A 27242-nucleotide genomic window follows, 5' to 3' on the forward strand; every position below is an offset into this window, starting at 1 on the left:
ACGGCAGGGCGTACCGGTGGACATGGTGGTGCCCCCACATCCCCAACCACATGCACAGGCCCTACCGATGGGAGGGGAAAGGGCAAGTGATGAGGTAGCCCGGACCCAGCTTGTGGCCACATTTTTCACCTAAACTCCCACCCCTGCGGAGTGCACACAGGCCTGTCACATACCAGGTGACAACCGATGATGACAAAGAGACAGTCAACTGTCACAACCTTACCACCTTGAGGATGTTGCAATGGGAGTACTACATTGTGTGCATCCATAGCTACTTAAACATAACCAATCCTGTGTGACCAAAAGGAACACATGCAAGGTGTGTATCACACCCCTGTTAGGCGGAAACCTGTGCAGTTCCCTCTGGGACCACTGCAAAAGATTTAGGACTACAGGTGTTTGGCAGTAAACCCACTTGGTAGCAGTCTGTACCACACAGATTCACTTGGTAGCTGTGGCTGAGCAGTCAGACTTCCCTCAAGAAGAGTTAGACAGTATGTGGAGTATACAACATAGGGCAATTCTTCACAGTAAGACAAGCAAACACGCAACAAGGCTTCAGTGTAAAGATATAAAGGTATTTATTTATAACAACACATCTATAGAAAACACTCTGGCACTATTACGGCAAACACTTCAATTACAATTACTCTACGAAGGAAAAGATCAATCCCCCTAACAATAGTTCGACAAGTCTAGGTTTTACCAGCATCACTTATTTGCAGACAGAGGTGTATGCTTCAACCTAGATGGCACTCTAGTATTCGTTAGGACGGGAGAGAAAAATAAGCAGGTTACGAAATCAACACGGTTCCAATACTTAACGGACAAATGCAAGGCAAGAAGGCAAGAACCACGGTAGATCATAAAGTTCAAAGGCCAGGCCCACTCGGAGAGAGGCGAGGCGATATGTCCCAAAAAAGTATCTTAGTGCAAATGTGTTTGAGTCTTTGTAGCAAATTGTTATCGGCAGATTGGACCAGTTCAGAATAACACGCTAGAGAAAGCTTGGAGGCGACCCTATGGAGAGGCGAGGATTAAGACACCCCACTCTATCCGGCAACAAGGGAAGCCAGGCGGACACAGTACCTTGATTGTGGAGAGACAGCTCCGGCGGAGGCAGTTGTTCCTGGTGGTGGGTGCACGTCCGGTCTTTGCCAAGAGAAGAGATGATCTCGTCGTCGAAGGAAAGTTGAAGATCGTTGCACCACCAGGGAAGAGACCAGCCGCGGAGTGCTCTGTCACAAGGCACCACCTTTTGGTCGCGGTACAGGGGTAGAGGCTATCCGGTTGCCGAGGTGCTCTGCACGGGCAATTCGACCACTGCGTCCTGAGGCGAAGAAAAAGCAAAAGGGGACTGGTTGTTCCCACCAGTCAGGGGAAGAGACTCTCCGGCAGGGAGATCTCCTCTGTCGTCGGGAAGTGGTGAGTCGGTTCAGCAGGGCTCCACCGGAGGTGTCATCGTTGCAGGTCGGCTCAGCTTTACCCTCGTTGGATTCTTAGGTCCTGTGGCGACTTCTGAAGATTCAGTCCCAAAAGCCCTGCTTTTATGCAGAAAACCCCCATTAATTCAGCCTAGCTGTCAATCAACACACGCTAAGTGGTGAGCGGGGAGGCTCACCACTTGGGCCAATCACACCAGAGTGTGACCGGAGTTGGCAAGGCAACTCGGTCCAGGGTGCCTAAACCCCCTCCCACACCCTTGTCGTAACCCAGACAGAATGGCACCACTTTGGAGGGTCTCTGTACAGAAGCCCGCCAAAAGTGGAACAAAGGGCTCAACCTTTGGTAAAGGAGTCATAGAGACTAACACAGACGCCATTTTAAAAACCGAGTTATGGCAGAAAAATCCATCCGATAGACTTATTTAAGATAAGTAGACCGGTGGTATGTTAGAGACTAACGAGAAAAAGTATCAATCTCTAACAATGGGAAGAATCCCATAGGGTTATATTCGGGGGCCGGATATAACAAGTAGTTTCCACTGCCACCAGCAAAAACTCGACGAGGGGGGACGGGACAGTGCCCCCTCGAATAACAGACCCAGGAGTAATCGAATTACCCCTACTAGTACGTCCACAATAGGATGGTTTGTACTAGTTCTGTTAGTAAATTTAGGTCTAGTAAAGCCAATGGTGACTTTCCATGCCCGGGGAGACAGTAGTCAGTCCCCGGGTATGGAGTCTATGATGGAGGTCCGCTAGGACGCCCCAGTGTTACGGCACGGAGGGTGCGGTGTAACACAAATAGCAAAACATATGAGACTCTATGGTTTAAAGGACCCCATAGCCCATAGAACACATTGACATTTAAAGGAATTACACACATTCATGTCCAAGAGTGGGAGAAAAAGAGTCTCACTCTTGGCAGGATGGAAAAAAAACAAACTCCAGAAATCCAGCAAAGCTGCTGGGGGACTCACTAGGTTAGGAAATTCAGCCTAAACAGAGAATTCTCCCTAACACCCCCCCCCCGCAAAATAGGCCATGCCATTCCCTGTCATGTCACCCAAACCCTCCCAAACCACATCACCCTTGTCTGCCACACCATGACATGGCATGCAACAGCAAAAGGCCTACACATGAGGAATAATATATGAAGTGACATGTGATGAATGGAAAGTGACCCGAGACAATGATGCCTGATATGGATTCAGATGACAACAACCTCCCACACATACCAAGTCATACACAAATGCTGTACACCAGTGGTAGCTTCAACACAGCACAGAATGCATGTTCACATGCACATTGGGCAATGCAAAATCGCCACTCCCAAACCCGTGTGCTGTGTGTGTCTCCTGCTACACACTGCTCAGCACAGAGCACAGTGAGCTGCCATTGTGTTGGGAATACACCTTGAGCATCACATCAAAAGGACAAATCAACAAATGTCCCCATAGACGCATGTCCAGGATCCCCAAATGGTAATTGATCATGCGCTGCAGGGACACAGCGTGCCCGAGAAGGCAATTTGTGTGCACCTGTGGGCATGGAAGGGTGGTTGTACGTGTGGGTGTGGTGTAGCATTGTGCAACTGTGTGTGTCAGTAGGGACATGCACTCAATATATGCATGTCAAATCAAGTGACCCTCAGTGTCCTATACACATCAAATGTGAACATTGCCCATGTGTACACCCCAGCATGTCAAACCACAAAAATCCCCTGACACCTGAAAAGTAAATACAACACAGGAACAGCCATTGACCAGCAGAACACATCATGTACATAGTACCCCACAATTACATTGTCAGAGTGCCCAAACAATGTAGCCCAGGCTTACTGTCTCTCATTTACACATCACCATGACCTTCTGAACAAGTGTGTCTGAGGTATGTAGCCTTCTCCCTTTTCGTCTACCTGGGTACAGGATCCCCCTACCCCTTGATCTTCATGTCCCACCTTGCGTGTAAATAAGGTCCAGCCCCCTCAGAGCCCGCTTGACTGTTAAAAATACCAAATCGCAGACAACTCCAAGGAGCCAAACCCCCAAACCAGGTAAAAATCCTCTTTTACCATTCTGTCATGTGTGATTCTTGACACATTGGTCTTCCATTTGCCGCGCACCCACGAGCGCCTGCCTTACTGCATTGACAGTGTATGAACCATCAAAGGGGCAGGCTAACGTATACGTACATAGCAGCAGACAAGGGTGTTTTTTTGTGGAGAAGTCACTTACTTTGGGGCAGGAATGTTGTTGTGTCTGTGTTGTAAACACACACAGATTAGTAACTCACTCTGTCTTTGCAGCATTGAACTGATCCTGTTACCGGACCTGAGAATGTGCAGGCAGGAGGCCAGCACTCACCCCAGAGATAAGTCTCTCTTTGTCTTGCATTTCACTCATTTCGTACTATGTGCATATAGAACATGTTTTCTCTGATTGAGTATGTGTTATTGTCAATAGTTGTTTTTTGTATTTGTCCTACTTTTCCTTGCAAAGCCAACCCCCCTCTCCTGCCCCTCTTTCCGGTTATCCTGAATATCAATGCCTGTCCAACCAATGGATCCCTGACCCTCTTTCCCCGCCGCGGTCTCGGAGGGCTGTGTAAGTTTTATCTTGCAGGCGCCCAGACCATGGAGGGGGTGGTTGGTTTGTGCTACTCCTGCACCTGGAGACCGGAGCTGTGACTCTACCCATCAGTTGTTGCATCCTCATTGTATGGTGTTTCTGGTAAAAGGTACCCCTCATGTTGATCCATTGGTGAACTGTGCTACCTTGGTAGTTCGATCATTCTGCTTGTACATGTGCCAGGAGTGTTTTGTTTCCACTTCGAGTAATCTACTGGAGACTCTTCCAGGGTATTTTTGTGCCAAGAGGATTTACGCTTTATACGTACCTGTCCCAACACCCCGCAAAAGAAGGTGGGTGGAGAAAAGAGTAGTAAGGAGTCGGGAAAAGAGTTGGGCCGACCTTAGGGGGAACACAGGTGTCAGGCCCGAACGAATTCAGGTTCCCAAGATTGGTGGCAAATACGATGGGAAGTAAAACTTCTCATTTATACATTCTGGTAACATTATATTTTGCGTGTACTAAACAAGAAGTGATGGCCATGGTAGATTCTGGGGCTACAGGCAATTTTGTGGATATTTAATTTGCTGAAAGGTTGGGTTTACCCTTGGTTGATAAACAGAAGATGGAGGGAGTGCAATCTGTGGATGGTTCACCACTAATATCAGGGCCCATTCGGAAACAGACACAAGTCATGGAGATGATTTGTACATCTGGGCATAGGGAGGAAATCACGTTTGATTTAATTGCAGCCCCACAGTTTGGATTGATTTTGGGTATGCCATGGTTGGTGCTACATAACCCTCGGATTGATTGGGTAAGACATGTTTTGTGGTTTGAGGAGGAAAGTTGTCAGGCACATATGGTACCAGAAGTAGGACCTGTCCAATTTATGGTAGAGAAAGGATTGGACAATCAGGTGGTGGGGGCCATGAGTGGAGAGATTCCGTCACAGTATCAAGAGTTTGTCCAGGTATTTGACAAAAAGGTAGCAGAGCAGTTACCACCTCACAGACCATATGATTGCATGATTGAGCTTGAGGAAGGGGCAAAATTACCTTGCAGCAGGATTTACGCTCTTACTGAAAAAGAAAATAAGTATTTACGTGACTATTTGGATGAGATGTTGGCTAAGGGGTTAATAAGACACTCTACGTCCCCAGTCTCCTCACCATTGTTTTTTGTTCCAAAAAAGGAAGGCACTTTACGAACTTGCATAGATTACCGTGCATTAAATAAGGTGACAATTAAGAACAGGTTCCCATTGCCTTTGATTGCAGTCCTTTTAGATCAAGTAAGGACAGCCAAGATTTATACTAAATTGGACTTGAGAGGAGCATATCATCTGATAAGAGTAAAAGAAGGTGATGAGTGGAAAACCGCTTTTCGGACAAAGTTTGGGTTATTTGAATACTTGGTTATGCCTTTTGGTTTATGTAATGCTCCAGCGGCTTTTCAGTTTTTTATGCAAGAGGTATTGCATGACTTTCTTGATGTTTTTGTTATTGTGTACATAGATGACATTTTGATTTATTCAGAGTCTCTAGAGCAGCATGTGCAGCATGTGAAAGCTGTGTTGCACAGGTTGCAAACTTATCAACTGTGTGTTAAGCTAGAGAAATGTGACTTTCATGTGGCCCAGGTGGAGTTTTTGGGCTTCATTCTGACGGCAACAGGAATTGTGATGGATCCTAAAAAAGTGTGGGCCGTCAAGGATTGGCCATCTCCACAATGCATAAAGGATGTTCAGACTTTTCTGGGTTTTGCTAATTTTTATAGGCGGTTTATTAGTAATTTCTCAAACATTGTTACCCCAATTACACAATTACTCAAAAAGGCAGTGGGATTTCATTGGAGTGCTGAAGCAGAAAAGGCGTTTCACGAATTGAAGATAGCCTTTACCACTGCTCCAGTACTTAGTCATCCAAACACTGAGAGGGTCTTTTAGGTGGAGACAGATGCCAGCAATGTGGCCATGGGAGCTATTCTTTCCCAAAAGGATGAGAATGGAGCTTTGCATCCGGTGGCATTTTTCTCTAGGAAATTGTCTGGATGCGAACAAAACTATTCCATCACTGATAAGGAACTATTGGCTATCCGACCAGCATTCCTTGAGTGGAGGCATTACTTACTGGGAGCAAAACATCAGGTTGTGGTAGTGACAGATCATAAAAATGTACAATACTTTAAGACAGCTCAATCTTTGAGTCAAAGACAATTAAGGTGGTCTCAATATTTCAATGAATTTGATTTTGTGGTGACATTTAGGCCGGGTAAGAAAAACGGTAAAGCCGATGCTTTATCCCGGCAACAGAATTTAGACAATCCAATAAGCGAAACAAAAACGATCATTGCACCCGATAGGATTATTCGGACTATTACCACGAAGTTGATTGAACAGGTAAAGAAAGCAGTATCATCTAGACAACTGCAAGAGTGGCAAAGGAGTCATTCGACTAGGACAGTACGGAATGGCTTACCATATCATCAGGGTCGATTGTATTTACCAACCAAGATGTTGCAAGAAAAGGCTTTGTTTTGGTGTCATAAGTCTCCCTTGGTGGGACATGCAGGTCAGAAAAAAATGAAAGTGATGTTGGAAAAGTACTTTTGGTGGCCCACATTAAGACAAGACATTATGACTTATTTGGTACGATGTGAAAAATGTTTAAGAAATAAGGCAGATCATGTTAAGAAAAGAGGTTTGTTACAGCCATTACCGACTCCTGAGAGACCCTGGAATCACATTTCGATGGATTTCATCACAGATTTGCCTCCTGACAATCATTTTGATACAATATTAGTTGTAGTGGATTTCTTGTCAAAACAGGCACATTTTGTGCCGTGTGTTGGAATACCAGCGGCAGGCCAATTGGCTGAGTTATTTCTACAACACATAGTGAGATTACATGGTCTAACTAAAAGCATTGTTTCAGATCAAGGTTCTCAGTTTACTTCCAGGTTTTGGCGTGCTTTTTGTCGACTATTAGGAATCAACTGTGCTCTATCTACCAGCTATCACCCTGAAACAGATGGTCAAATGGAAAGAATGAATCAAACACTTGAGCTATATTTGCGAGGGTATTTGGGGGATGGAAGAGGATCCTGGGTGCAAGCTCTTTGGTTAGCGGAATTCACATACAATAACACCTTTCACAGTTCTTTGGGAATGGCTCCTAATGAGTGCCTGTATGGTCAGGAGCAAAATATGATACCCGAACATTTGCCCGAAATAGAACGTATACCAGCATTGCAGGAGCGCAAACAGTTGCTTTTGGAAGTCAGACAAAAAGCACAAACCAATTTGGAACATGCCAAAAGACAGTATAAAACACAAGCTGATAGGCATAGACAGGAAAGTCCTAAATATCAAGTGGGAAGTAGAGTGTGGCTCTCAACTCGAAACCTCTCCATGATAGGATCACGAAAATGTATGCCTAGATTCATTGGGCCTTATACCATTATTCAATGTATTTCTGAATCTGCTATGAAATTACGTTTGCCTAAGAATCTAGCGATACACCCAGTATTCCATGTATCTCTTCTTAAACCTGCAGCTCCTGGGATGACAACTAAACGACCACCAGCAATCCTGAAAGAAGGACAGGTGGAATATGAAGTGGAACGAATTTTGGATGTCAAGAAACGGGGCCAAAAGATGTGGTATTTAATCCAATGGAAAGGCTATGGACCGGAGGATTGCTCTTGGGAGCCAGCAGAAGCAGTGCATGCTCCTAAGTTGGTGAAACAATTTCACTTGCGCCACATGTCCAAGGCTGGTTTGGGGAAGGGCCGTGAGAGGGGAGGTAATGTCAGGAAAAAGGGCTGGTGCAAGAAAGGAGTGTGCAAAAGGAGGTAGAGGTCTGTGGAATTCACGACTGCAACTCTAACTACAGTTCCCAGCATTCTCTAAGGAGAATTGTAGTTGAGGGCCGTGTGGCCGTTGACACAGCTGGTAAGGATTAACAAACGTTTATAAGGAGTAACGGAGCCACGGCAGGTGTGGCTTATTTTGGGTATTGGAGAAGGAGCGGGCAAAGCTACGACGCTGGCGGCAGCATGTGAAAACTCTCTACGGAACTCGGACTTCAGGCGGCTGCAGAATCCACTTTAGAAGCTGAAAACTGCTGCGTCCGGGAAGGCTTGCGGGCCTCCCAGACTTGAGTTAAGTACAGGGCGAGTGGCGGCGCACCGAATCACGCACTTTTGGGTGTTACTTGATGTGTGTGGAAACGGCGCGCTTATCGCTCGGATATATGTAGCTTTGTCCTTGTTCTAGTACCCTGCTGCCTGGAAATCCAGTGCTATAAGTTTGCTCGCTCACAAGTTTCATTTATCAATGCGAGTTGCATGACAGCACATCACGTTCTAAAAATCAAAAGGGGCATATGTTATTTGTTATTTATGTTGCTGCAAATACGTTCCATGTTTCATGTTACATGTTCAAATTCATTGTTTTCTGTAAGCCCACGGGCCATGTGTTTGTTGATTCATTGTGGGATTTTCTCCCAAGTATGTCATGTGTAGGGTATCATCTATGTTTCTGTGTTTATGCAGTCATAGGGGCAGGTCTAAGACTGGGTAGAGGCACGTATTAAGGTGTTTCTAATCTCTGGTCTAAATTCTGTGTATGGTACGCTGGATATAGGTGTTAAGTGTTCAGAGGAAATAGGTAGGGTTTTTCCCGTTGCTCCCCTTGTCCTATCCACCATAGGTTTTCCTAACCCTCTTACCGGTGTTCCTAATTTCCCCTACCCTATCCACAACCTCTTCCTAACTCCTCTTCCCCCCATTGGCTGCCACGTAGTGTCCTGTTATTTCTATCAGGTGCCTGTGCCAACCACGGGTGGAGGGTCGACTTCATTTGGCTTCTGTGGTTAGGGAGAGAGTGACGAATTCTCTTCCCTTGTTCTTGACAGTGTCCCCCTTGTGCTGCTCCCCTTGCTTGGAGCTCCTGGAAACATGTCTGCTTTTGTTGGACGTCTGTGCACAAGCCCTGTGCTACTGCTTGTGCACACATGCGCATGTCTGCACCCCCAAATGTAGCCAGGTTTCTGTAGTACTTCACCCTGTGTCTGGTGGCAAAGGTGCTCTGGAGGCTCTTTGTCGTGCAGAAAGGGCAAAAACATATAAACATCACTTGAAAGTTCCCTGTGTGTGTGTCTTCATGCTGGTTGCCACTGGCCATGTTAGAGACCTACATCAGAACTCCTCCCACCATCAGTGTGACTTTCACAGGCAAAGGGTGCAGGCTACTGTCTACAGCATGAAGTGCATCAAGGACATATAGAGGAAATAAAATAACATACATCACAATCTAGATCAATTAATTGATACATCAATCATGAACCCACCCAAATCGATCACAGACATGCCATGTATAAAACCCCCACAATCCCCACTAGGGGTGTCAACACAAGTAGTACAGCCGCAGACAGGCCACAGATATGACAGTCCAAAGCCCTTGTGTAAATGACTGTTACACCGAACCATCCTTGCGAGCCCATGGATAAGGGAATCAGGAGTGTCCTATATGAGTCAGGACCCTACGCTGCAAACACATACACAAGACAAGCTTGAATGGCCCAGCTGGAACAGACAGTGGATACTTTCAAAAGCCACAAAGCACCAAACCGTCACATAAATGCACAATAGACAAGCAATTTTAAACTATATTAACTAATTAAACTAACTTTAAAAAACCTACATTACCTAATTAAACTAACTATCAAAAACCATAATAACTAACTAAACAAAGAAGAAAAATCCAAAATGGCTAGATACGACCTGGGGGAGGCACCCAGGAGGGGGAGGTACAGGGTGCACCTCAACACCCACATGCGATGATGTTGAGACAAAAAAAACCCTCCAAGGGCTCAACGCCTGCACAGCCCAACCTGTGTGGGAGATATCTCATCGTCCTCATCACCCTCTTCCTGAAAAGGTTGACGTGGCACAGTACCTGACCACGCCTAGGCACAGCTTGCCCCTCATCTGCACCAAATCTGCAGGATAGGTGAGCCTGGTTCTGTGCGGCAATGACACGTAGGTCAGTATGTAGAACCTTGCGTGATACGCGTGCTTCCTCTTGCAAGGTAGCACGTGTAACACAGAGTTCTTCCTGCGTGGCCTGGCTGGACAACTCGTACACCTCCCGGCAAGCATGTAGCTCAGCCAAGATGGTACTCTCTAGCTGCTCCAAACTCTCCTCTGACCGCTTCCTCTGGGACATCAAGAGCACACCCAGAGTAGATCAGAGGGATTCATACTCAACCCTCATGGCCTCCATATGTGTTTCTGCGTGTGCAGCAATTGCTTGACGCAAAGACACCATTTTAGCCCGGCGTGCCCGGTCTGAGGCCGCCATGCCCAGCCCGAGCGAGCAGGCCGTGGACTGTGCCACCCGCTGCTGGAGTTCCACCTGCCTAGCAGGGGGTAGCACGGATTGGGCCACACGTTCCATGCTCTCAGCGATGTTATCAATTGCTGCCCCCTGGTGTTCTGAATTGGCAACCATGGCTTGCTCTCACTCAGTATACCCCATTGGTGCATGGCCACCGTGTTGCTGGGCTTGACACCTGCGGGGCCCAAGGCGCTGACATCCTTGTTGGGTTGGCACGGCCCGCGGCAGCAGGACTACATTCCTCCTGTCGACCTGATGCCCCAGGCACATCAGTAACTTGAGTGGACGGTGACCCTGCATCCCGATCCACCACAGGCGAAGGTCCCACCACCGTCTGGCCCCTCAATGCAGGTGTCGTGGACAGAAGAGCGTCCACATCATAATCACTAACCCCTGACGAATGGACCCGATGCACATCCAACTCAACATTGTCGTCAGAGTGATCATCCAAGTTAGACTCATTGCCAGCCCAAGACAAGATAGTCTGTAACACAGGTGGGTTCTCGTGGCCTACCACCCCACGACCCCAACTTGTGCTGGATTGCTGGTGTGATAGCAACCCTGTGTCTGGCATGACAACACCATCCTCTGGCTCCATTGCATCATCATCTGGAAATGGGAGAAAAGATTAACATTACTACACATGTCAGAAGCACATAAAACACACACACAGACATCACATACACAGCCAACACGTGAAGCAGAAATGTCACACACAATGGAAAACCTGGCATGCATCCAGTGGCCATGATATGCATACACATCTCAAAAGCAGAAATGGATGTGTGTTAATAGCAAAGCCTACAGTATTACAAAATGTAGTGTATGAACTCCATCAGACACCACCTCTGTCCGGCACATGTCACAGGCAGAAAAGACAGATGGCAACTAAGAGATGCAACACACCATAAGCATGCCTGAACTGCAAATTGACCACTGCTGCAAGTGAATCCAAACACACAATGACACAGTTAACATGCATGTAGCTATGCATCACTGAAGCATCATCATCAATATAGCCACATCCATCTGCAGGTCGCCCCCTATCGGGTGGCATGGGCCATGTAGAAGTAGTGAATGTCACAAGCAAAGCAAGGGCCTGCAACCAGGCATGAGGGACCATAACGCCCTGTACTATGCGAGCTGCAGGACATGAGGCCTCCACAACACCCCGCAGGGCCTGATTCTGCACATTGGGCCATGAATGTGCCTATTACATCATTTCTTGTGGGAATCTTCACGCCGAGGAGGCACCATAGTAGCTAAGTGGGCCTGGCCATACATATACTGCACAACAGTGAACCATTGGAATACTGCCAGTTCCACATAATGTGTACAATGCATAAAAATCTACAGCATAAACATCAATCAACTACATATTAGTCAATCAACTAGAAAGTTGCAGAAGACACATGTGTAAATGGACACTTTCACAAACACATAAGTGAGTACATGCAATGTTGCACCACACAACGTTGCAGCTCCCTGCATATGTACATGTGAAAGTGTTCAAATACACCCATTTCCCCTTAAACCTGTATTGTGAACATGACCAGCATCCAATACACCAAAGGAAGCAGCCATAACGCTGCTTGCTTTGATGTATGTTGAACTGCACACATACACATGTGAAGGATGCTGTACAGTCATCACAACCCGATTGGCAGGCTACAGCCAATCACTGCCCTACACCAGTTGGTATAGGTCATGCATTGACCAATACACCCATCTAAACAACCACTAGGAAGTTCTAATACTGAGTACAAGTGCCACAGGATGAACCTGTGCCTGTCACATACATAACAGAGACGGGATAAAAAAAGTCCATACATGCCGGGTGACTTTGACATTGCATCAGTGAGTACTAATGTAGAAGGGTGAAACCCGGCTCAGACGTGGGTTGATGCAGTGCAGGACATGTGTATGTGAGCCGCTATCTACATGAACAAGTACATCATGAGGTACTCCAATAGACGTGAAGGCAGTGCAAGTGCAAGTTCAGGCATCACATGCAATGTGCATGCAATGTGTTGCAAGGCTACAAGCAAACCCCCAACCCCCTCTAACTGAAAATGCAGGGAGGCAATGCATGGCAGCAAATGGGTGACCGGAGACCTGTGTATTGCCAGACAGTGTTGACTAGCGTCAATTGCATCATCTGAGTCAACTGACGACACAGCAGATGATGATGGGCCAGTAAGCAGGACACATGATGAACCCTCAGTAGTACACCCATGTGTGCAGAAGCCACTACACCAGTTGAACAGAGTCAGTGGGCCAGAAACAGGGTGAGGCCTGTGCCCAACACAGACTGTGACACCCTAATCCTGTGTGTGATGCTGGCCTGAGCCAGAGTGGGCATGGAATTGATGATCAAATGCCAGAAAATGTAGGTCAGGCTGGACACATACTACTGTGATCATCCTGTCAAGGACACATAGGGGCATGCATGGAATACACATGGAGCATGAATGGGCACTCATGTCCCTGCAGAGCATCTGCCATCTGCACAGTCCAAGTGAGACACCCTGCATCAAGGACAGAGGATGTACCCCACTGCATGTGTCTGGCAGGTTGGCTGGTGGAAGTTTGCATGGAGACAGGAGCCTTCAATAGGCCATTGCAGTACGCCAACATGAAGAACACCAGTGCCATGGTGAAATTGTGGTGCAGGGGGGGGGCAAGGGAGCATGTCTACGTGGAGTACCCACATGCAGGCCGAAGACACATGCACGTCGGTCATGCAATGACATAGTCCCAGTGCTGAGAGGAAAGACACCCCAGGCTACATGCAGAATGGCCAGTGAGCTGGAACATGGACCGGAGGGGCAGCCGGGTGAATAGCATGTGAGTAGGGTGCAAGTGTGGCCATGAGGACAGTCCCCGTCTGATCTACATGTCCAGCATTCTGCACACAGACTCGCATCATTGAAGTATTGCATGAGTTGCACATGGGAACCATGTACACATGACATGTAGTGGCAGTCAAGCACAACACATCACACAAGCAAACCACACATGTCCTCGACAAAGATGCTACAACACTCACTGGACGGGGCATCAAAGTCCAGCATCTCTCCCACTCCTTCGACCATTCCTGCTGGTATGAACTCCGCAGCGACAGACTCGTGCAGAGTGAGGACTTCCTCCTCAGGTGGTGGCCCACTGCCTGTCACCAAAGTCATGTTGTAATTAGAAGCACGCTTCACCTTAGTACTGCGTTTGAGGTCATCCCAACGCTTTTTGCACTCTTGAGCTGTGCGCACCTCATGGCCGAATGCACTCACGTAATCTGCAACTTGCTTCCAGTGGGAAATACGATGGACAGATGTAGTTTGACAATTGGGCCCCACTAGCGTATCACGGTTGTGGTCCCGCACATAGTCCACAAGGAAGTCCAGTTCCTGCTTGCAGAAAGGCTTCTTCCTCGACGTGCCGGAGGCCGGAGCTGTGTCTGGGGTCCCAGCCTCTACTGCAGGTGCAACCTTCCTCCTCTTGGACAGTGGTGCGGACCCTGGCTGGCAAATGCCACCCTGATCAGAATGGGCAGTGGCACTGGTGGATTGAACCAAGGGAGTGGCAGGTGGAACAAGGACGGAAGCCCTGACTTGCATTAGTGGCTGCTGGGTGCCCTGGAATGGACCCTGCGCAGCAACATCCGCTGTGAAAGGGTCATTGACCAGGACTGTCCTGGATGGCAGACTCGCAACCGGGCCCGTGTCGGCTGCATCTGCCCATGCACTTGCCAACACCCGGCTGGTCGGGGCAGCAGATGACATTACTGACCCAGGGACACGTGCCTCGGTCAGGGCAGCCCTGCGTGCACCTAAGTTGTGCCCTCCTAACCTCCTGGAAATCTTCCATGGACTCTTCAGGTGCCAACGCAGCTTGCGCTGGCAGACCCTGAGCCTGGGTGGTGGGGTCCACAGCTGCACCTGCAGCTACCACTACCATTGGGCCCTTGGCAGTCGATGAAACGGACAGCCGGGTCACATGGGCGCCAGTGCCAGATGCAAGAACTGCACCTCCCGGAGCCGCAGGGGGTGGTGGCATGACTGCATCAACACGTGGCACAACATCATGCCGAAGTGGCGCACCCCTGCCTCTTCCCCCACTGCAGCCACCCTGGACACCCTGGAGTCCCCCTACTCCCTGGTCACCCTGCCCATGTCCCTGACCACACCCGCCACACGGAGTACACCCAGCTGCGGCGCCCCTCATCTTACATGGCCTTCCAGCCATGGCACAGATGGAGTAGTGCTGGCACAATGTAGTAGTGCCAATGGGAGGTGTACACGCCAATTATCCTGGGCAATTGGGGTGAAGGGGGTGGGATACAATATGTTAACAGCACCCCTGCACCTGCAAGGCTGTATGTGACCCCGGTGATGAAGTGACGGGTCACGCAACGCTCAGGTACCCCAAAACTGCTGTAAAACCGTGCACGCAACCCCCGTTAGCCCTTGTGCATGGAATTAACCTCTCGCAGTACACTGTGGCACCCAGGAACACGTAAAATATGGATGCGTGGGACACGCAGGCTCCTATGACCTCGAAAATGGTACGCGATACACAAGGGGGCCCGCAGTGGGAAAAATAGCGTGCACGACCCACTGCCTGACTAGCGTGATAATGAAAAACACGCGTAGCCAATACCCCCGCCAAAAGAAGAGATACGTCCTTGATCCACTGTGAAGTTGTGATGGCGCACGAAACAACAGAAAGTAGGGACACACACGTCGGTCTCCACGAAAGGCACATACAGCGAACCGCTGGCCCTGCTCACCTTTAACCCGTGCTGAGGGAAACACCAGCGCATGTCACGTCACTTACACACTTAGGCCCTTTCCTCGGATTACACGCATTGATACGCGGATGTGCTGTTTTTTCACGTGCTGAATCACTATGCACCCGTCACGAGGGAAATGCCCGCGCGCATTACGTCACAGACGCACTTATGCGCTAAGGGCCTTTCCTTGAATTACCCGCTGTGTGCATTTTTTTCACGTGCCAACTCACTCTGTATCAAGCTGGCCACAACACACGGAAGACCACGCTCCTGCCCAGAAGACCATTTTCCCCCCTAGAGCCCCGAGCAGCCTCCCACGAGCCATCTGCTGCTGCCTTCCTGCCTGCTGCCACCGTGCCCTGCCATTTGGTGCCTGCACATCTGTCATCTCCAGGGGTCCAGTTGCTGTGACCACCCCTGCTGGAACAGAGGACTCCCGACTGGTATTCCATCGCTCCACAGCCCAGCACCAGAACCCAGTTGCCCACCCACACCTGCCTTGGGGGTTGCCATGTTCGACACAACACCTTCCAGCACCAGTGGCAACCTCCAACCAGAGAGGAGGCAGAAGGCTGCCAGCTTCACTTCCAATAAAGTTGGAATCCTGGTGGAGCAAGTCCTGGGGCAGTATGATGCCCTCTTCACACCATTGCGTGCCAACAAGGAAGGACGGAGGAGGATCTGGACGGACATAGTGAGTGCCATCAACAGAGAGGGTGTTGCACCCCACAACATCAAACACGTCCAGAAGAGCGGGGAGGACTACAAGTCCAGGACCCTCAAGAAGGCCCGGCACCTTTTAGATGCAGAGGATGCAGTGGGGCGCCAGGGCCAGCTTACCAACCAGCAGATGAGGGTCCTGGAGTGCATTCGCCCAGTTCTTCACCAGATCCTCAGGATGCAGGCCCGTCTGGAGTCGAGCAATAAGTGGCCATGCATTGCTGTGTGAAACAGGGCATGTTGCAGTGTGCTGGTAGTCAGCTACTTGCCTGTATGTGTGACATAGGCCATGTATGGATGTGTGTGTGCAGGGACATCATGATGCTGCATGTGAGACCAGTCATGCATGAACCACATGTATGGTGCATGTGTTACAATGCAACATGTGGAGCAGCATGCGGAATGCACACCTGTCTCTGTTCTTGAAAATGGATGGGGTGTGAGGGATGGATGCTGCTGTCATGGACATGTATGGTGTACATGTCTGTGTGTCTGAGTAGCGTGTGTGTGACTGGTAAATGCCATGGATGCATGGATGCATGACACATGTCCGTGACAATGTTCTGATTCACTGATGCAGCCTGCTCATCCTTGTATCCACTGTGTCTGGGGTGTATGAGGCCAGATGCATGAAACTACGGTGATGTGTATGCATGTGATCAGTATGACCCAAGATGCATATGAGTTTCAAACCACCATTGTATGTTTCAACAGTTCCTTGGACATGTATGTAAATGTTCTTTGCATGGGCCATGCCTGTTTCTGCATGTGTGTTGCCTGCACTGACCCATGTGTTGTGGAGGGACATGATGGAATTGACATTTGACAGTGCCACTCATGTGCTATTGCTTCCTGCCTAGGGGACTACTGTACAGTACCCTGATGCTTGTGTTCTATGTCTCCCTCTACACAGCGTCGAGTGAAGAAGAGGGTGGAGATGGCACTGTGGAGCAAAGTGGCGGGGATGCCTCCACCGGCCGGCGACGCAAGGCCCAGTCACCCTCCCAGGAATTACCATCATCCGGGAACAAGGGGACTGGTGCCGCGTCTGCCACTACAGCTACAGCGGAAGGGGTGGGTGAGCCCCCACAGGGGCTTGCGACGGCGGAAGACGGTGTGGAGCCATCCAGGTTGGTAGTTTGCACAGAGGAGAAGGAGGCCGCTACTGAGCCGCACATCGGGCCTGGTGGGGATGGTACCACTGGTGCAAGTGGTGCAGTCCAGGGGCAGGGTCAGGAAGCAGCACAGGTCCCTGACACTGTGACTGCACACCATGCACCAATAGGGATGCCCCATCCCAGGCCCATCCGCAGGTAGGCGGGAGGTCATCTGGCACTCGTCTACCTGCGGACGAGGGGACCCGTGACCATATGGAGACCGTCCTGATTGGTCTCGCGTTGCGCACGCATGACATTTGTGATGATGTGCGTGCTTCCTGGGGGGAGCATGCACATCATCATGAAGAGCTGCGTGCCAACGTGGCACAGTTGGGAGGGGCTATGGTCGGGGGTTTCCTACATGTGTCCGGCTCTCTGGCGGCCCTCTCCTCCTCTGTGCAGACTATGCGCCAGTCGTTCTCCATGCCATATTCCAGCCCAGATGCACCAGGGCCCCTTGTAGACCTGCCCCGACCAACACAGCCAGCTCGGTGGAGATCCCATCCATGCCACAGTCGGGAGTCAGAGGTCCAGCAGGGGTGGACACCCCAGCAACTGGACCCCAGCAGATGGAGGATGTGCCGGCATCATCGGGCAGGGCACGTGCACAACAGCGCCGGTAGATTCCATCAGCCCGGATGCCGTCGTACTGGGAGAGGTAGTTGCATCAGAGGCAACGGCAGGCTCAACGTGGGAGGCATCATGGCTCGGGGCGATCAACATCAGAGGGGCAGGAATCGGCCAGAGGGCAGAAGGACCATGGAATGGGAGTGCCTTCCGTGTGGCAGCGGTTGGCGGATCGATGCGGAGCAGCGGTGGGCGGAGGAGGGTGGAGAACTCCATGCGCAGGGCATTGAGGCGGGCTGAGTGTCTCGAGGCAACTCGCAGGGAGCTGGAAGAGGCCATGACTGCATCCCTGCGAGACCTCGAGGACAGGGAAGAGGCCTGCCTCCGGGACATCGACGTGGAGTTCAATGATGCCCTGGCCCGGAACATCACATAGTGAGCCATAGGATTTGCCCGCCACCATTGTATATAGTTAATTAGTCTTAGGTTTCCTTTCCATTTTTCTTTAATTTGGGGCGCATGGAATATGCCCCACCTTTTTGTATATAGTTGTTTATTAGGTAGGGTTTTTGTAGGTTTCATTTGGATTGTTGGGCTTATAGACCCTGGATTTGTACATTGTACATAGTTGAAGACTGGATTAGACTTAATTTTTTTTTTTTTTTACCATGGAGCAATGGTTGTTAATTTTTGTTTTTTCCTTTGGCTTTTCTTTTATGGACGAACCCTTTGGAGCCTTTTTGATTTGGATTTATTTGGATTCTGCATTCATATTCTTTTTTTTTCTATTATTTTGGACATCCAGCCTTTTGTTTATTATTTCTCTTATTGTGTGGTTTTCTTTCATTCCCTTGCTTTTATATTTAATACATTTTGGTTCCATACTTCATTTGTGTGGTATTCTATCATTGGTTTCATGCATGTCACGATGTGGGTTTTCTCATTCACTTCCACCCATTGTGTGTGTGTGACGGACATGTATTGATGTGCATACTTGCCATTTGGGATGTATCATGTAATGGGGATTTCAATGTGGAGTGCATGGGATACTTGGTTGGGTGTTTGGACAGGGGTGGCGTGGGGAGGGATTTGGGTGGCCTTAAGGGCCATGAGTGTGGATCGTGATGACCTGTTTGGGGGGACATGAGTCCGGGCCTGCTGACAGGTGCCCGTCAATTCTGGGTGGCTGGGGGTATAGGGGGACATGAGTCGGGGCCTGGTGGTAGGTGCCCATCAATGCTGGGTGGCTGGGGGTGCAGGGGGCATGGGCCTGCTGGCAGGTGCCCATCAATGCTGGGTGGCTGGGGTGCAGGGGGACATGAGTTGGGGCCTGCTGGCAGGTACCTGTCAATGCTAGGTGGCTGGGGGTGCAGGGGGACATGAGTCAGGGCCTGCTGCAGGTGACCGTCAATGCTGGGTGGGACATGTGTTGGGGCTCCCAAGTACATGGTGCCATGTGGGCTGCCTGCGGGGCATGGCCAGGTTGGATGGGCTGACTGCAGGGCATGGCCAGGGATGTAGGGTAGTCCCCTGTGGTGTGGGATGCCTGCAGGGCCTGTGGAAGGGGGAGGAGACACACCCGGGATGACCCACATTGCGAAATCGCATGTAAAACTCCCAGCGCAACCCTCAGAATACACGTATCCTCACATGCTAGCGAAAACATGTGTAAAAGTTCCTGCACACCCCTGAAATACACGTACCCCCTTCCCAAGGCCTATCGCATGTCAAACTTCCTGCGTACCCCACAGATACACGCTCCACACTCGCCCAAGGGCTAGCGCATGTGAAACTTCCCGCGTACCCCACAAATACACGTAACACGCTCGCCCAAGGCCTATCGCATGTGAAACTACCAGCGTATCCCACAAATACACGTACCCTGCACGCACAGGGCCTATCGCATGTGAAACTTCCTGTGCACCCCCGAAATTCGCGCAGGCTGCCCATCCAACCTCCCCATGCCTCACAGGCAGCCCATTCACTCTGGCCATGCCCCACAGACAGCCCACACCACAGGGGGAACTTTTTCCATGCAATTCACCTGGTGCGAGAGGGGTACGTGTATTCTGAGGGGTGCACAGGGAGTTTTCCACGCGATTTCGCTAGAACGAGAGGGGTACATGTATTCTGAGGGGTGCGCTGGGAGTTTTACACGCAATTTCGCTAGTGTGAGAGGGGTACGTGTATTCTGAGGGGTGCGCAGGGAGTTTTACACACAATTTTGATAGCGTGAGAGGGGTACATGTAGTCTGTGGGATTCGCGGGGAGTTTTACACGCGATTCCGCTAGCGCGAGAGGGGTACATGTATTCTGATTGGTGCGTAGGGAGTTTTACAAGCGATTTCGCTAGTGCAAGAGGGTTACGTGTATTCTGAGGGGTGTGCGGGGAGTTTTACGTGCGTTTTCATGGTTGAGGGGCTGTATGCTGGTCCACTGGCCTTTGCGCCATGTACTGGATTTGTGCGCTGTTCATGGCACACAGGGCGGGGTTGGGGGCATGACTGGCACTGTGCGCTGAAATGGGTTTTGGCGCACGCGGCTGGCACAGACTGCCACACGCGCACACTGTGCGCCAGCCTTGTGCGCCACTTGTGCGCCAATTTCTATGAATTACCCCCTTTATGCATTCAGCATTGATAGCAACAACATCAAGGTATCTAAGGATGTGAAAAACTGAGGCATCTATATTGACTCTTGACTCTCACTGACAAGACAAATTAACGTGACCGCCTCCATGACTGCATACACCTGCAAGTTAATTAATGCCTGCAGACCATTTCTGACCACCGGTAGCTGCATTACCTTAGCCAGGGCACTAGTCCTATCCAAATTAGACTATTGTTATGCTACTTGTCTAGGAACCAGCCAATACAATCTTAGAAAGTTACAAATTCTCCAGAACAGTGGGCTCAGATCAGCAATGAATATCCCTAAATCACAACATATCTCAGAACTGAGACACAGTGTACACTGGCTATCAGTCAATCAAAGAATTAGACTCAAAACTCTATTACTTACCTTCAAATGCCTAAATAATCTTGCACCAAAGTACTTGTGTGACAAATTCAATCGAAACTCTTCAGACAGAGATGTTAGGTCATAACAAACGAACTGCCTTACCATTCCTAGATTCAAGCTCCAAAAGGCAGGGGGCAGTGCCTTCCCGGTTTTAGCAGCTAAAATATGGAATTTGTTGCCTGCAACCATTAGAGCTGAACCCTTTTTATTTATATAGCACGCAAACAGCCCAGGGGCATCGAGGCGCTGTTACTTGTTACAATGGGCGTCAGAGACACTTTTGGAATCAGATGCAGGTTAGTTACATACATGAGTGAAATATTTGTCAAATTAGAGTCAAGGCAGGTAAGTTACATACATGTGTGATACTTTCGTCAGTGTTGCATCTGGTGGTGGAGAGATGGTGAGATTATGTGAACAGTAGAGTCTTGACTGCTTTGCGGGAGGCATAGTAAGAGACTTCTCCTCTCAGTGTTGAAGGGAGGGCGTTCCAGTGCTGGGCTGCGAAATATGGGAATCTCCAGCTCTCTTGATTCTGGGTACTATAAACATATTGGAGAAGGTATATCTGGTATGTCTGCAGGCCGTGGGTCTATGCATTCTTTGGTGCAGGTAAGGAGAAGCGGTTTGGAAGACTCTCTGACAGGTAGCCAATGTGCCTGTTTTCTGGCTACCGTAATGTGCTCCCTTTTTTTGGATGCCTAGTGCTGCATGGAGTGCATTATTTCGAATAACCTGCAGTTTCTCAATGTTTTTTGCTGATGGGCCTAGAAAGAGTGCATTACAGTAATCAAACCCAGACCCTGCAATGGCCCTAGCGATGGTAAGGCAGTTGTCTTTGGATAAGAACGGTCTAGCTGCGTACAGAAGTTTGGCATGGTATGCCGCGGCAGAGGCTATGGTATTGACTTGTTTGGACATAGATAGTTTAGAGTCTAAGGATACTCCCAGTGTTTTCACAGACTCAGATACTTGTATGGTAATGTTTTCAATCAGGAAGTGGGTGAATTGGGAGTCAAGGTTCTTGAGTGTTTTGGGAGGCCCTATTATGAGGAGCTCAGTTTTGTTGCTGTTGGGGCAAAGACCATTGAGGGTCATCCAGGCTTGGATAGTCAAGTAGATAGTGTTAAGGGCTTTGGCGTCAGAGTCATATTCACCTGTCAAAGAAATTAGGATTTGTGTATCGTCTGTGTAGTTTGTTTCGGATATGCCTAGTGCATCGAGGATGTAGAAGAGGGTCCTAGTAAAGATGTTGTAGAGTGTAGGTGAGATGCATGACCCTTGGGTCAAACCACATGAAATGATGGTAGGGCAGGCAGAGGCTAGGTCGGAGAAGACTTGCATAGACATCCCATGTAGCAAGGAGGAAATCCAGGAGGTGGCGTTAGCTGAAAAGTTAGTTGTGGAGGTCAGGTGGTGGCAGAGGACATTGTGATCAGTCAAATGCTGCAGAGAGGTGTAAGAGAAGGAGGCACACAGGGTTGCCTGTGTATCTAGCCTCATCCATCTAGTTTTTGAGATTGAGTAGGGCTGTCTCAGTGCTGTGGCCTAGGCAGAATCCTGATTGCCGTAGCCCCAGGATTTTGTTCTCTTTGATGAAGGGTTGAATTTGTGAATAGGCAGCTTTGTCTAAAATTTTGAGCAAAAACGGGACAGTTGTGATGGGTCTGTAATTGTTGGGGGATTGAGGGTCCAGGGTAGGTTTCTTTAGAGGTGGGCGGACCCATGTTCCTTCGAGGCAGGGAGATACTTTACCGGTGGTGAAGGAGGGGTTCACGAACGCTGTTAGGAAGGGGGGTGGGGTGCTGGTGCTTTCCTTGATGATAGTGGCAGAACAGCTGTCTCCATTACAATTAGAAGGTTTGATGGTTTTCAAGATGTTAATGATATCTTGCTTCTGGATTTCTTTGAAGGAGAATTTAGGTGTGAAGTCTTGTGCTGGTGGTGGTTCAGGGAGGGGTGGTTTGGTGGGGGTGCATTGAGTGGCTGTAATTTAGATTTTAAGATGTGCAATTTGTCGAGTATCGCTGCTTGTATTTGATCGCACAAGGTCTTCTCTTTAGATATGTTTTGAGGGGGGCCGATGGGGACTTGATTTCTCTAAAGATGGAGAAGATTTCTCTGGTGTTGGATGTGGCACGTGAGATCCTTGCTGAGAAGGATGTAGCTTTGGCCTGAATGATGGCTTGTTTGTAAAGTTTGGATTGGAGTTTGAAGTTTAGCTTGGTTACTTCCCAGTGCTTGGATTGCCAGATGGATAGAGCCACTTTTTTTTTGGAGCGGAGTGAACCCTCCTTCTGCAATTTCAGGAATAACACTAAAATCTTGCTTACCCTGAATGAGCCCTGATAACTTGCACAAAAGTTTCTACTCTCCACCTCTGTACCTACTGCTATGATGTAACTCCCTTTACTGTCCTAATATGATCATTTATGCCGTAAACTTGTTGTAAATCCTGTTGTAGAACTGCTGTAAATGTATTCTTATCATATAAATATGTATTCTATGTACCTTTAAAGACCTAACCTATGTAATTTTAAATACTCACTATGTAACTATGTAACTGTAAGAAATGTGCCCAGATGTGTAAGGGCTCAGTGCGCTATATAAATAAAATACAAATCCAAAAATACAGAGAGATACAGCATGACGACCATAGATAAATATGCTGAGTCAGAGTATTACAATCTGTCATCACAGACATAGAGCTAAGCTGCTTCTGTACTGTGCTTACGCCAGATTTCTGACTGCAGGTCAGAATCTGACAATTCTCCCCCAAAATCCTCCAATTGCATCATTACTAGTTTCTCCAGGATCTTAGCTATTTAAGAAAAGTCTGGAACAAAAGAAGGTTCCTTTAGTAATGTGGTAAAAATAGTGTTTTTTAGACTTTGGGAACCAACCTCATCTCAATGAAACGTTGACCAACATGCGATGTGTTTATTCAGAGCTGGTGAGTGATGACTCGTGACTACATTGGATAGCACATCTGAACTGGACTGGGTGGGCTTCAACTTTGCGTGTTAACAATTCATCAGGAACCTTCTTGAAAATAAAAATATTTCTAGGCTGTGATGCCTCTGCAGTTTCCAATAGGATTCTTAGGAGCTCACATATTGTAGATGTTCCTGGCTGGTCCTAATCTTGTAACAGCAAAACAGGTCAAGGACTGAGAATTATTCTTTATGAGGTCATCTGCACCATTGCTATATTATAGGGACCACTCCTGATTATGTTAATGGAGAAAATCCTAACAAATTTTTAGGGAACAGGTCCAATAAGGCACAGTGCATTCGAAATAAAAAAAAAAATATTTGATCAAACATTTTTAAAAAGGAATAGCTTTTCAGTGCACATGGGAACATTATACATAAAATTAATTATCAAAAACAATATTTTATATATTTTATACATTTTACAAACCATTATATCACCAGGTTGTACCAGCCTTAATTTGTGCAGTGTCATTTTTCACAGATTGTTCTATATGGCGAAGATGTCGACACATTGTGTTTCGGCCTAACGAGGTACATGCAGGAATGTTTTTTTAAATGTACTTTCTATGAGATTAATGTATGATATCACTAATATGCGTGAGTTGAAACATTCTACATGACATTTTTTTTGTTATCCGAAATGAAGTCTTTCTACTTCACACAGCACATACAGAATGAGTTCCTGTTGTCTGCCCTTTAATCTTGTGATTGTAAGGTATGAACAGCGTTCCTTGCATTAGCAATTACACAATGCCAAAAGTATAGGGCACATCACTATTGGTTGCATACATTTAATTTTAATGCTGAGTCCTTGACTTTGTTGTTGTTATGTGATTGGTGCCTGGGTAGTCAGGGACTGTCACCAGAATTACCATTCAAATATAGTCTGAATAGGCCTAATATTGGGAATGAAATAATCTTTGTAATCAATGGCAGTTTAGATTGAAGGTTTAACTATCGGTATTGTATAGTGCAGATTAGCAAATTACTTTAACATTGAAAAGTGTTCTGCAGGTTTATTAAGAATGGTTTGAATACGATAATGCAGCATGGAAGATATAGGCTTCAGTATAGCTTTTTTATACTGATTGAGAGCCTCTCAAACTTCTATGAGATGAACCCATACATTTGTTTTAGATGCTTTAAGTCGGGTGAATTCCCCTGTTAGAGGTTTTTCTTAAGTGTAGAATTTCGTGAGGGGAGCAAAACAGATGACCACATTCTAAAAAGCAACTTGATATCGGTTGCAAAACTCCTTGGAAGGAGTATCTAGAATACATATTGGCAGGGAAGCCATAATATTGTGTGAGGTCATATTAAGCAAATCATTTTGTGCATCAAGCTTTACAAAGGAGGGGACACTACAGTTTCCACCAAAATTCTAAAGATCCTGACATGTGGCCATACCAAGAATTATGAATAGTAGAAATTGAAGCTATAAGCCACACCCAACCAGTAACATCTTTCTGTATCAGCTCCGATGTATATTGTGCAGTGTAAGGTATTGTTTACTTGAAAGTAATGCACACCATTGAATAGTGTCAGCTGAAATTCTCTCTTGTACTGAAATATCATCTAATACATGTTAAAAATAGCAAGACCAAAGGTTTTTCCAAAATAATGAAATAAGCTAATGCTATAGCTATAGTATTTTTTCCAATGTCAAAAGGTAATATCATGATCTGTGCACATTTTATTTTAGTAAGCTGCACAAACTAATACAGAATATTAAATGCAAATAACATGAGTTGTTTAGTTATGAACAGAACAATTTATTTAAGTGTGACTATAAAAATGGGCAAAGGAAATTACACATTTCTATTACATGAGGCAGCATATGTCATGTAGCTTTAGTTCAATGATAACCTGAGCTGTGAATGTTGTTTTACCTTAACTGTATGTAGACATTATCATCACTGTGACCACTGCACAAAAAAGAGTGATGACACATATATGTGTACCTAGGACAAAGGCAGATGTGTAAAATATGAGAAATATAGGCCAAACTCAATTCCAAACTCAGAGTTTTTATGACCCATTTCTTTAAGCTTATATGGAAACCCACACTGCCAATATATTGATGAATGCATTCTCATTGAGATATTTTGACTTAATAAACAGATGCCTCAAACAGAACATGGCGTCTGATTTGGCAGAGCAGTTAGGCCTTGTGTCATTTTGGACTGCTCTAAAAAAATGAGGTGATTGAAAGGGCCATTTGTTTATAACAGCAGATTTGCTTGTTGATTCCATGACACTACCTTCACATGTAATTCAGCAAAACAGTAAAATGTGCACCAATTCATGAATTTGAATTGAACAAATATACATTTGTTTTTTGCTCTAGTTTTGACACATTTGTTTGATTTAAACATCACTGAACAGCACGATTCACATATACACATTATGAATTAAAAGGCATGATGTATGAATACATGTGCATATTTTAATCACTCTGTTATTCATAAAGTCACAAAAACATAAACAATGTCTTTGTATTCAGAATATTCTTGTGAATCCACATATATAAATCTTATCATTATCACTTGGCCATATCAGGAATTAGAGGGATAGTTAATAATACAGTCCAAATGTGATTTTACATTCTAAAGTGGGGGGAGTGGGTACATCATACCTAACCCATCCCCTCATGGCAATGAAAACTCAACCGATTTTTTTGGCAAATATTGCCCTCCATAGCAGAGTAGATCGAGCACGTAGCTATTTTGCATTGTCATTAGACGCAGTGCTCTAAGTTCTACCTTGATGATGGTGAATCCCTCCTCGGTGTGGTTTGCCAGTTGAATAAGCTCCCAGCGGATGATCTGGAGCCTCTTGATGTTTGCTTGCACTTTAATGCTGGGATCCGTGATGAAAAAACTTTCTCTGCTGAGTTGAAAAGTTTAATTTCATCAGGGATCTGTGCCAGAAGCTCCGAAGAGTCTTTAGAAAGATAGTTGGATGCTCTCCATTTGCGTGACACTTAATCCTGCAGTTTTTCTTCAGACAGTATGTCATAGATGGGGGTCCTTCATTCATTGGTTGGGGTGCTAGTTGCTGTCTGTTGGGCACCGCTTCCCGGTGGACATGCTTCTCCGTTATCACCAGCAGTGCTGAGTGTAGCGTTGCCAGAGCACAGTAGCCCCTCCATGATGACAGGAGGTGCAAGTATGCCTGTTTGCCACACACCCAGTAATGGTCCATCAGGGCAGCAGTTCCTTTTTGCATGTCAGGGATGACAAGGGTTCAGTTGCAGCTGGTGTTTGAACCCCATTCCTTCCCTGTGAAAGCACAGTTCATATTTTTCTTAATGTTGGATCTTTATCGGCTTTTCGAGTGCAGTGACCCATGTCAGCTTTGTTATGTGTTGACTCCAGGTCTGGGCACATGTGTCATCCATCCATTTCAGTCTCTCGTCCGATAAGCCACACAGTGCTTCAGCTTTGCACAATACGGTTGCATCATTCAATTTATTTTCTGCGAACATTGTACTTTTATTGCAAAAAATGGTTCCTTGAAACAAGCTGCACCTTCAGGCTTGTTCTTGCATATTTTCTCATCTGGAGGAAGCAGTTGT

Source organism: Ambystoma mexicanum, chromosome 5q (genome assembly GCF_040938575.1).
Source record: "Ambystoma mexicanum isolate Mex_15411 chromosome 5q, UKY_AmexF1_1, whole genome shotgun sequence".
NCBI lineage: Eukaryota > Metazoa > Chordata > Amphibia > Caudata > Ambystomatidae > Ambystoma > Ambystoma mexicanum.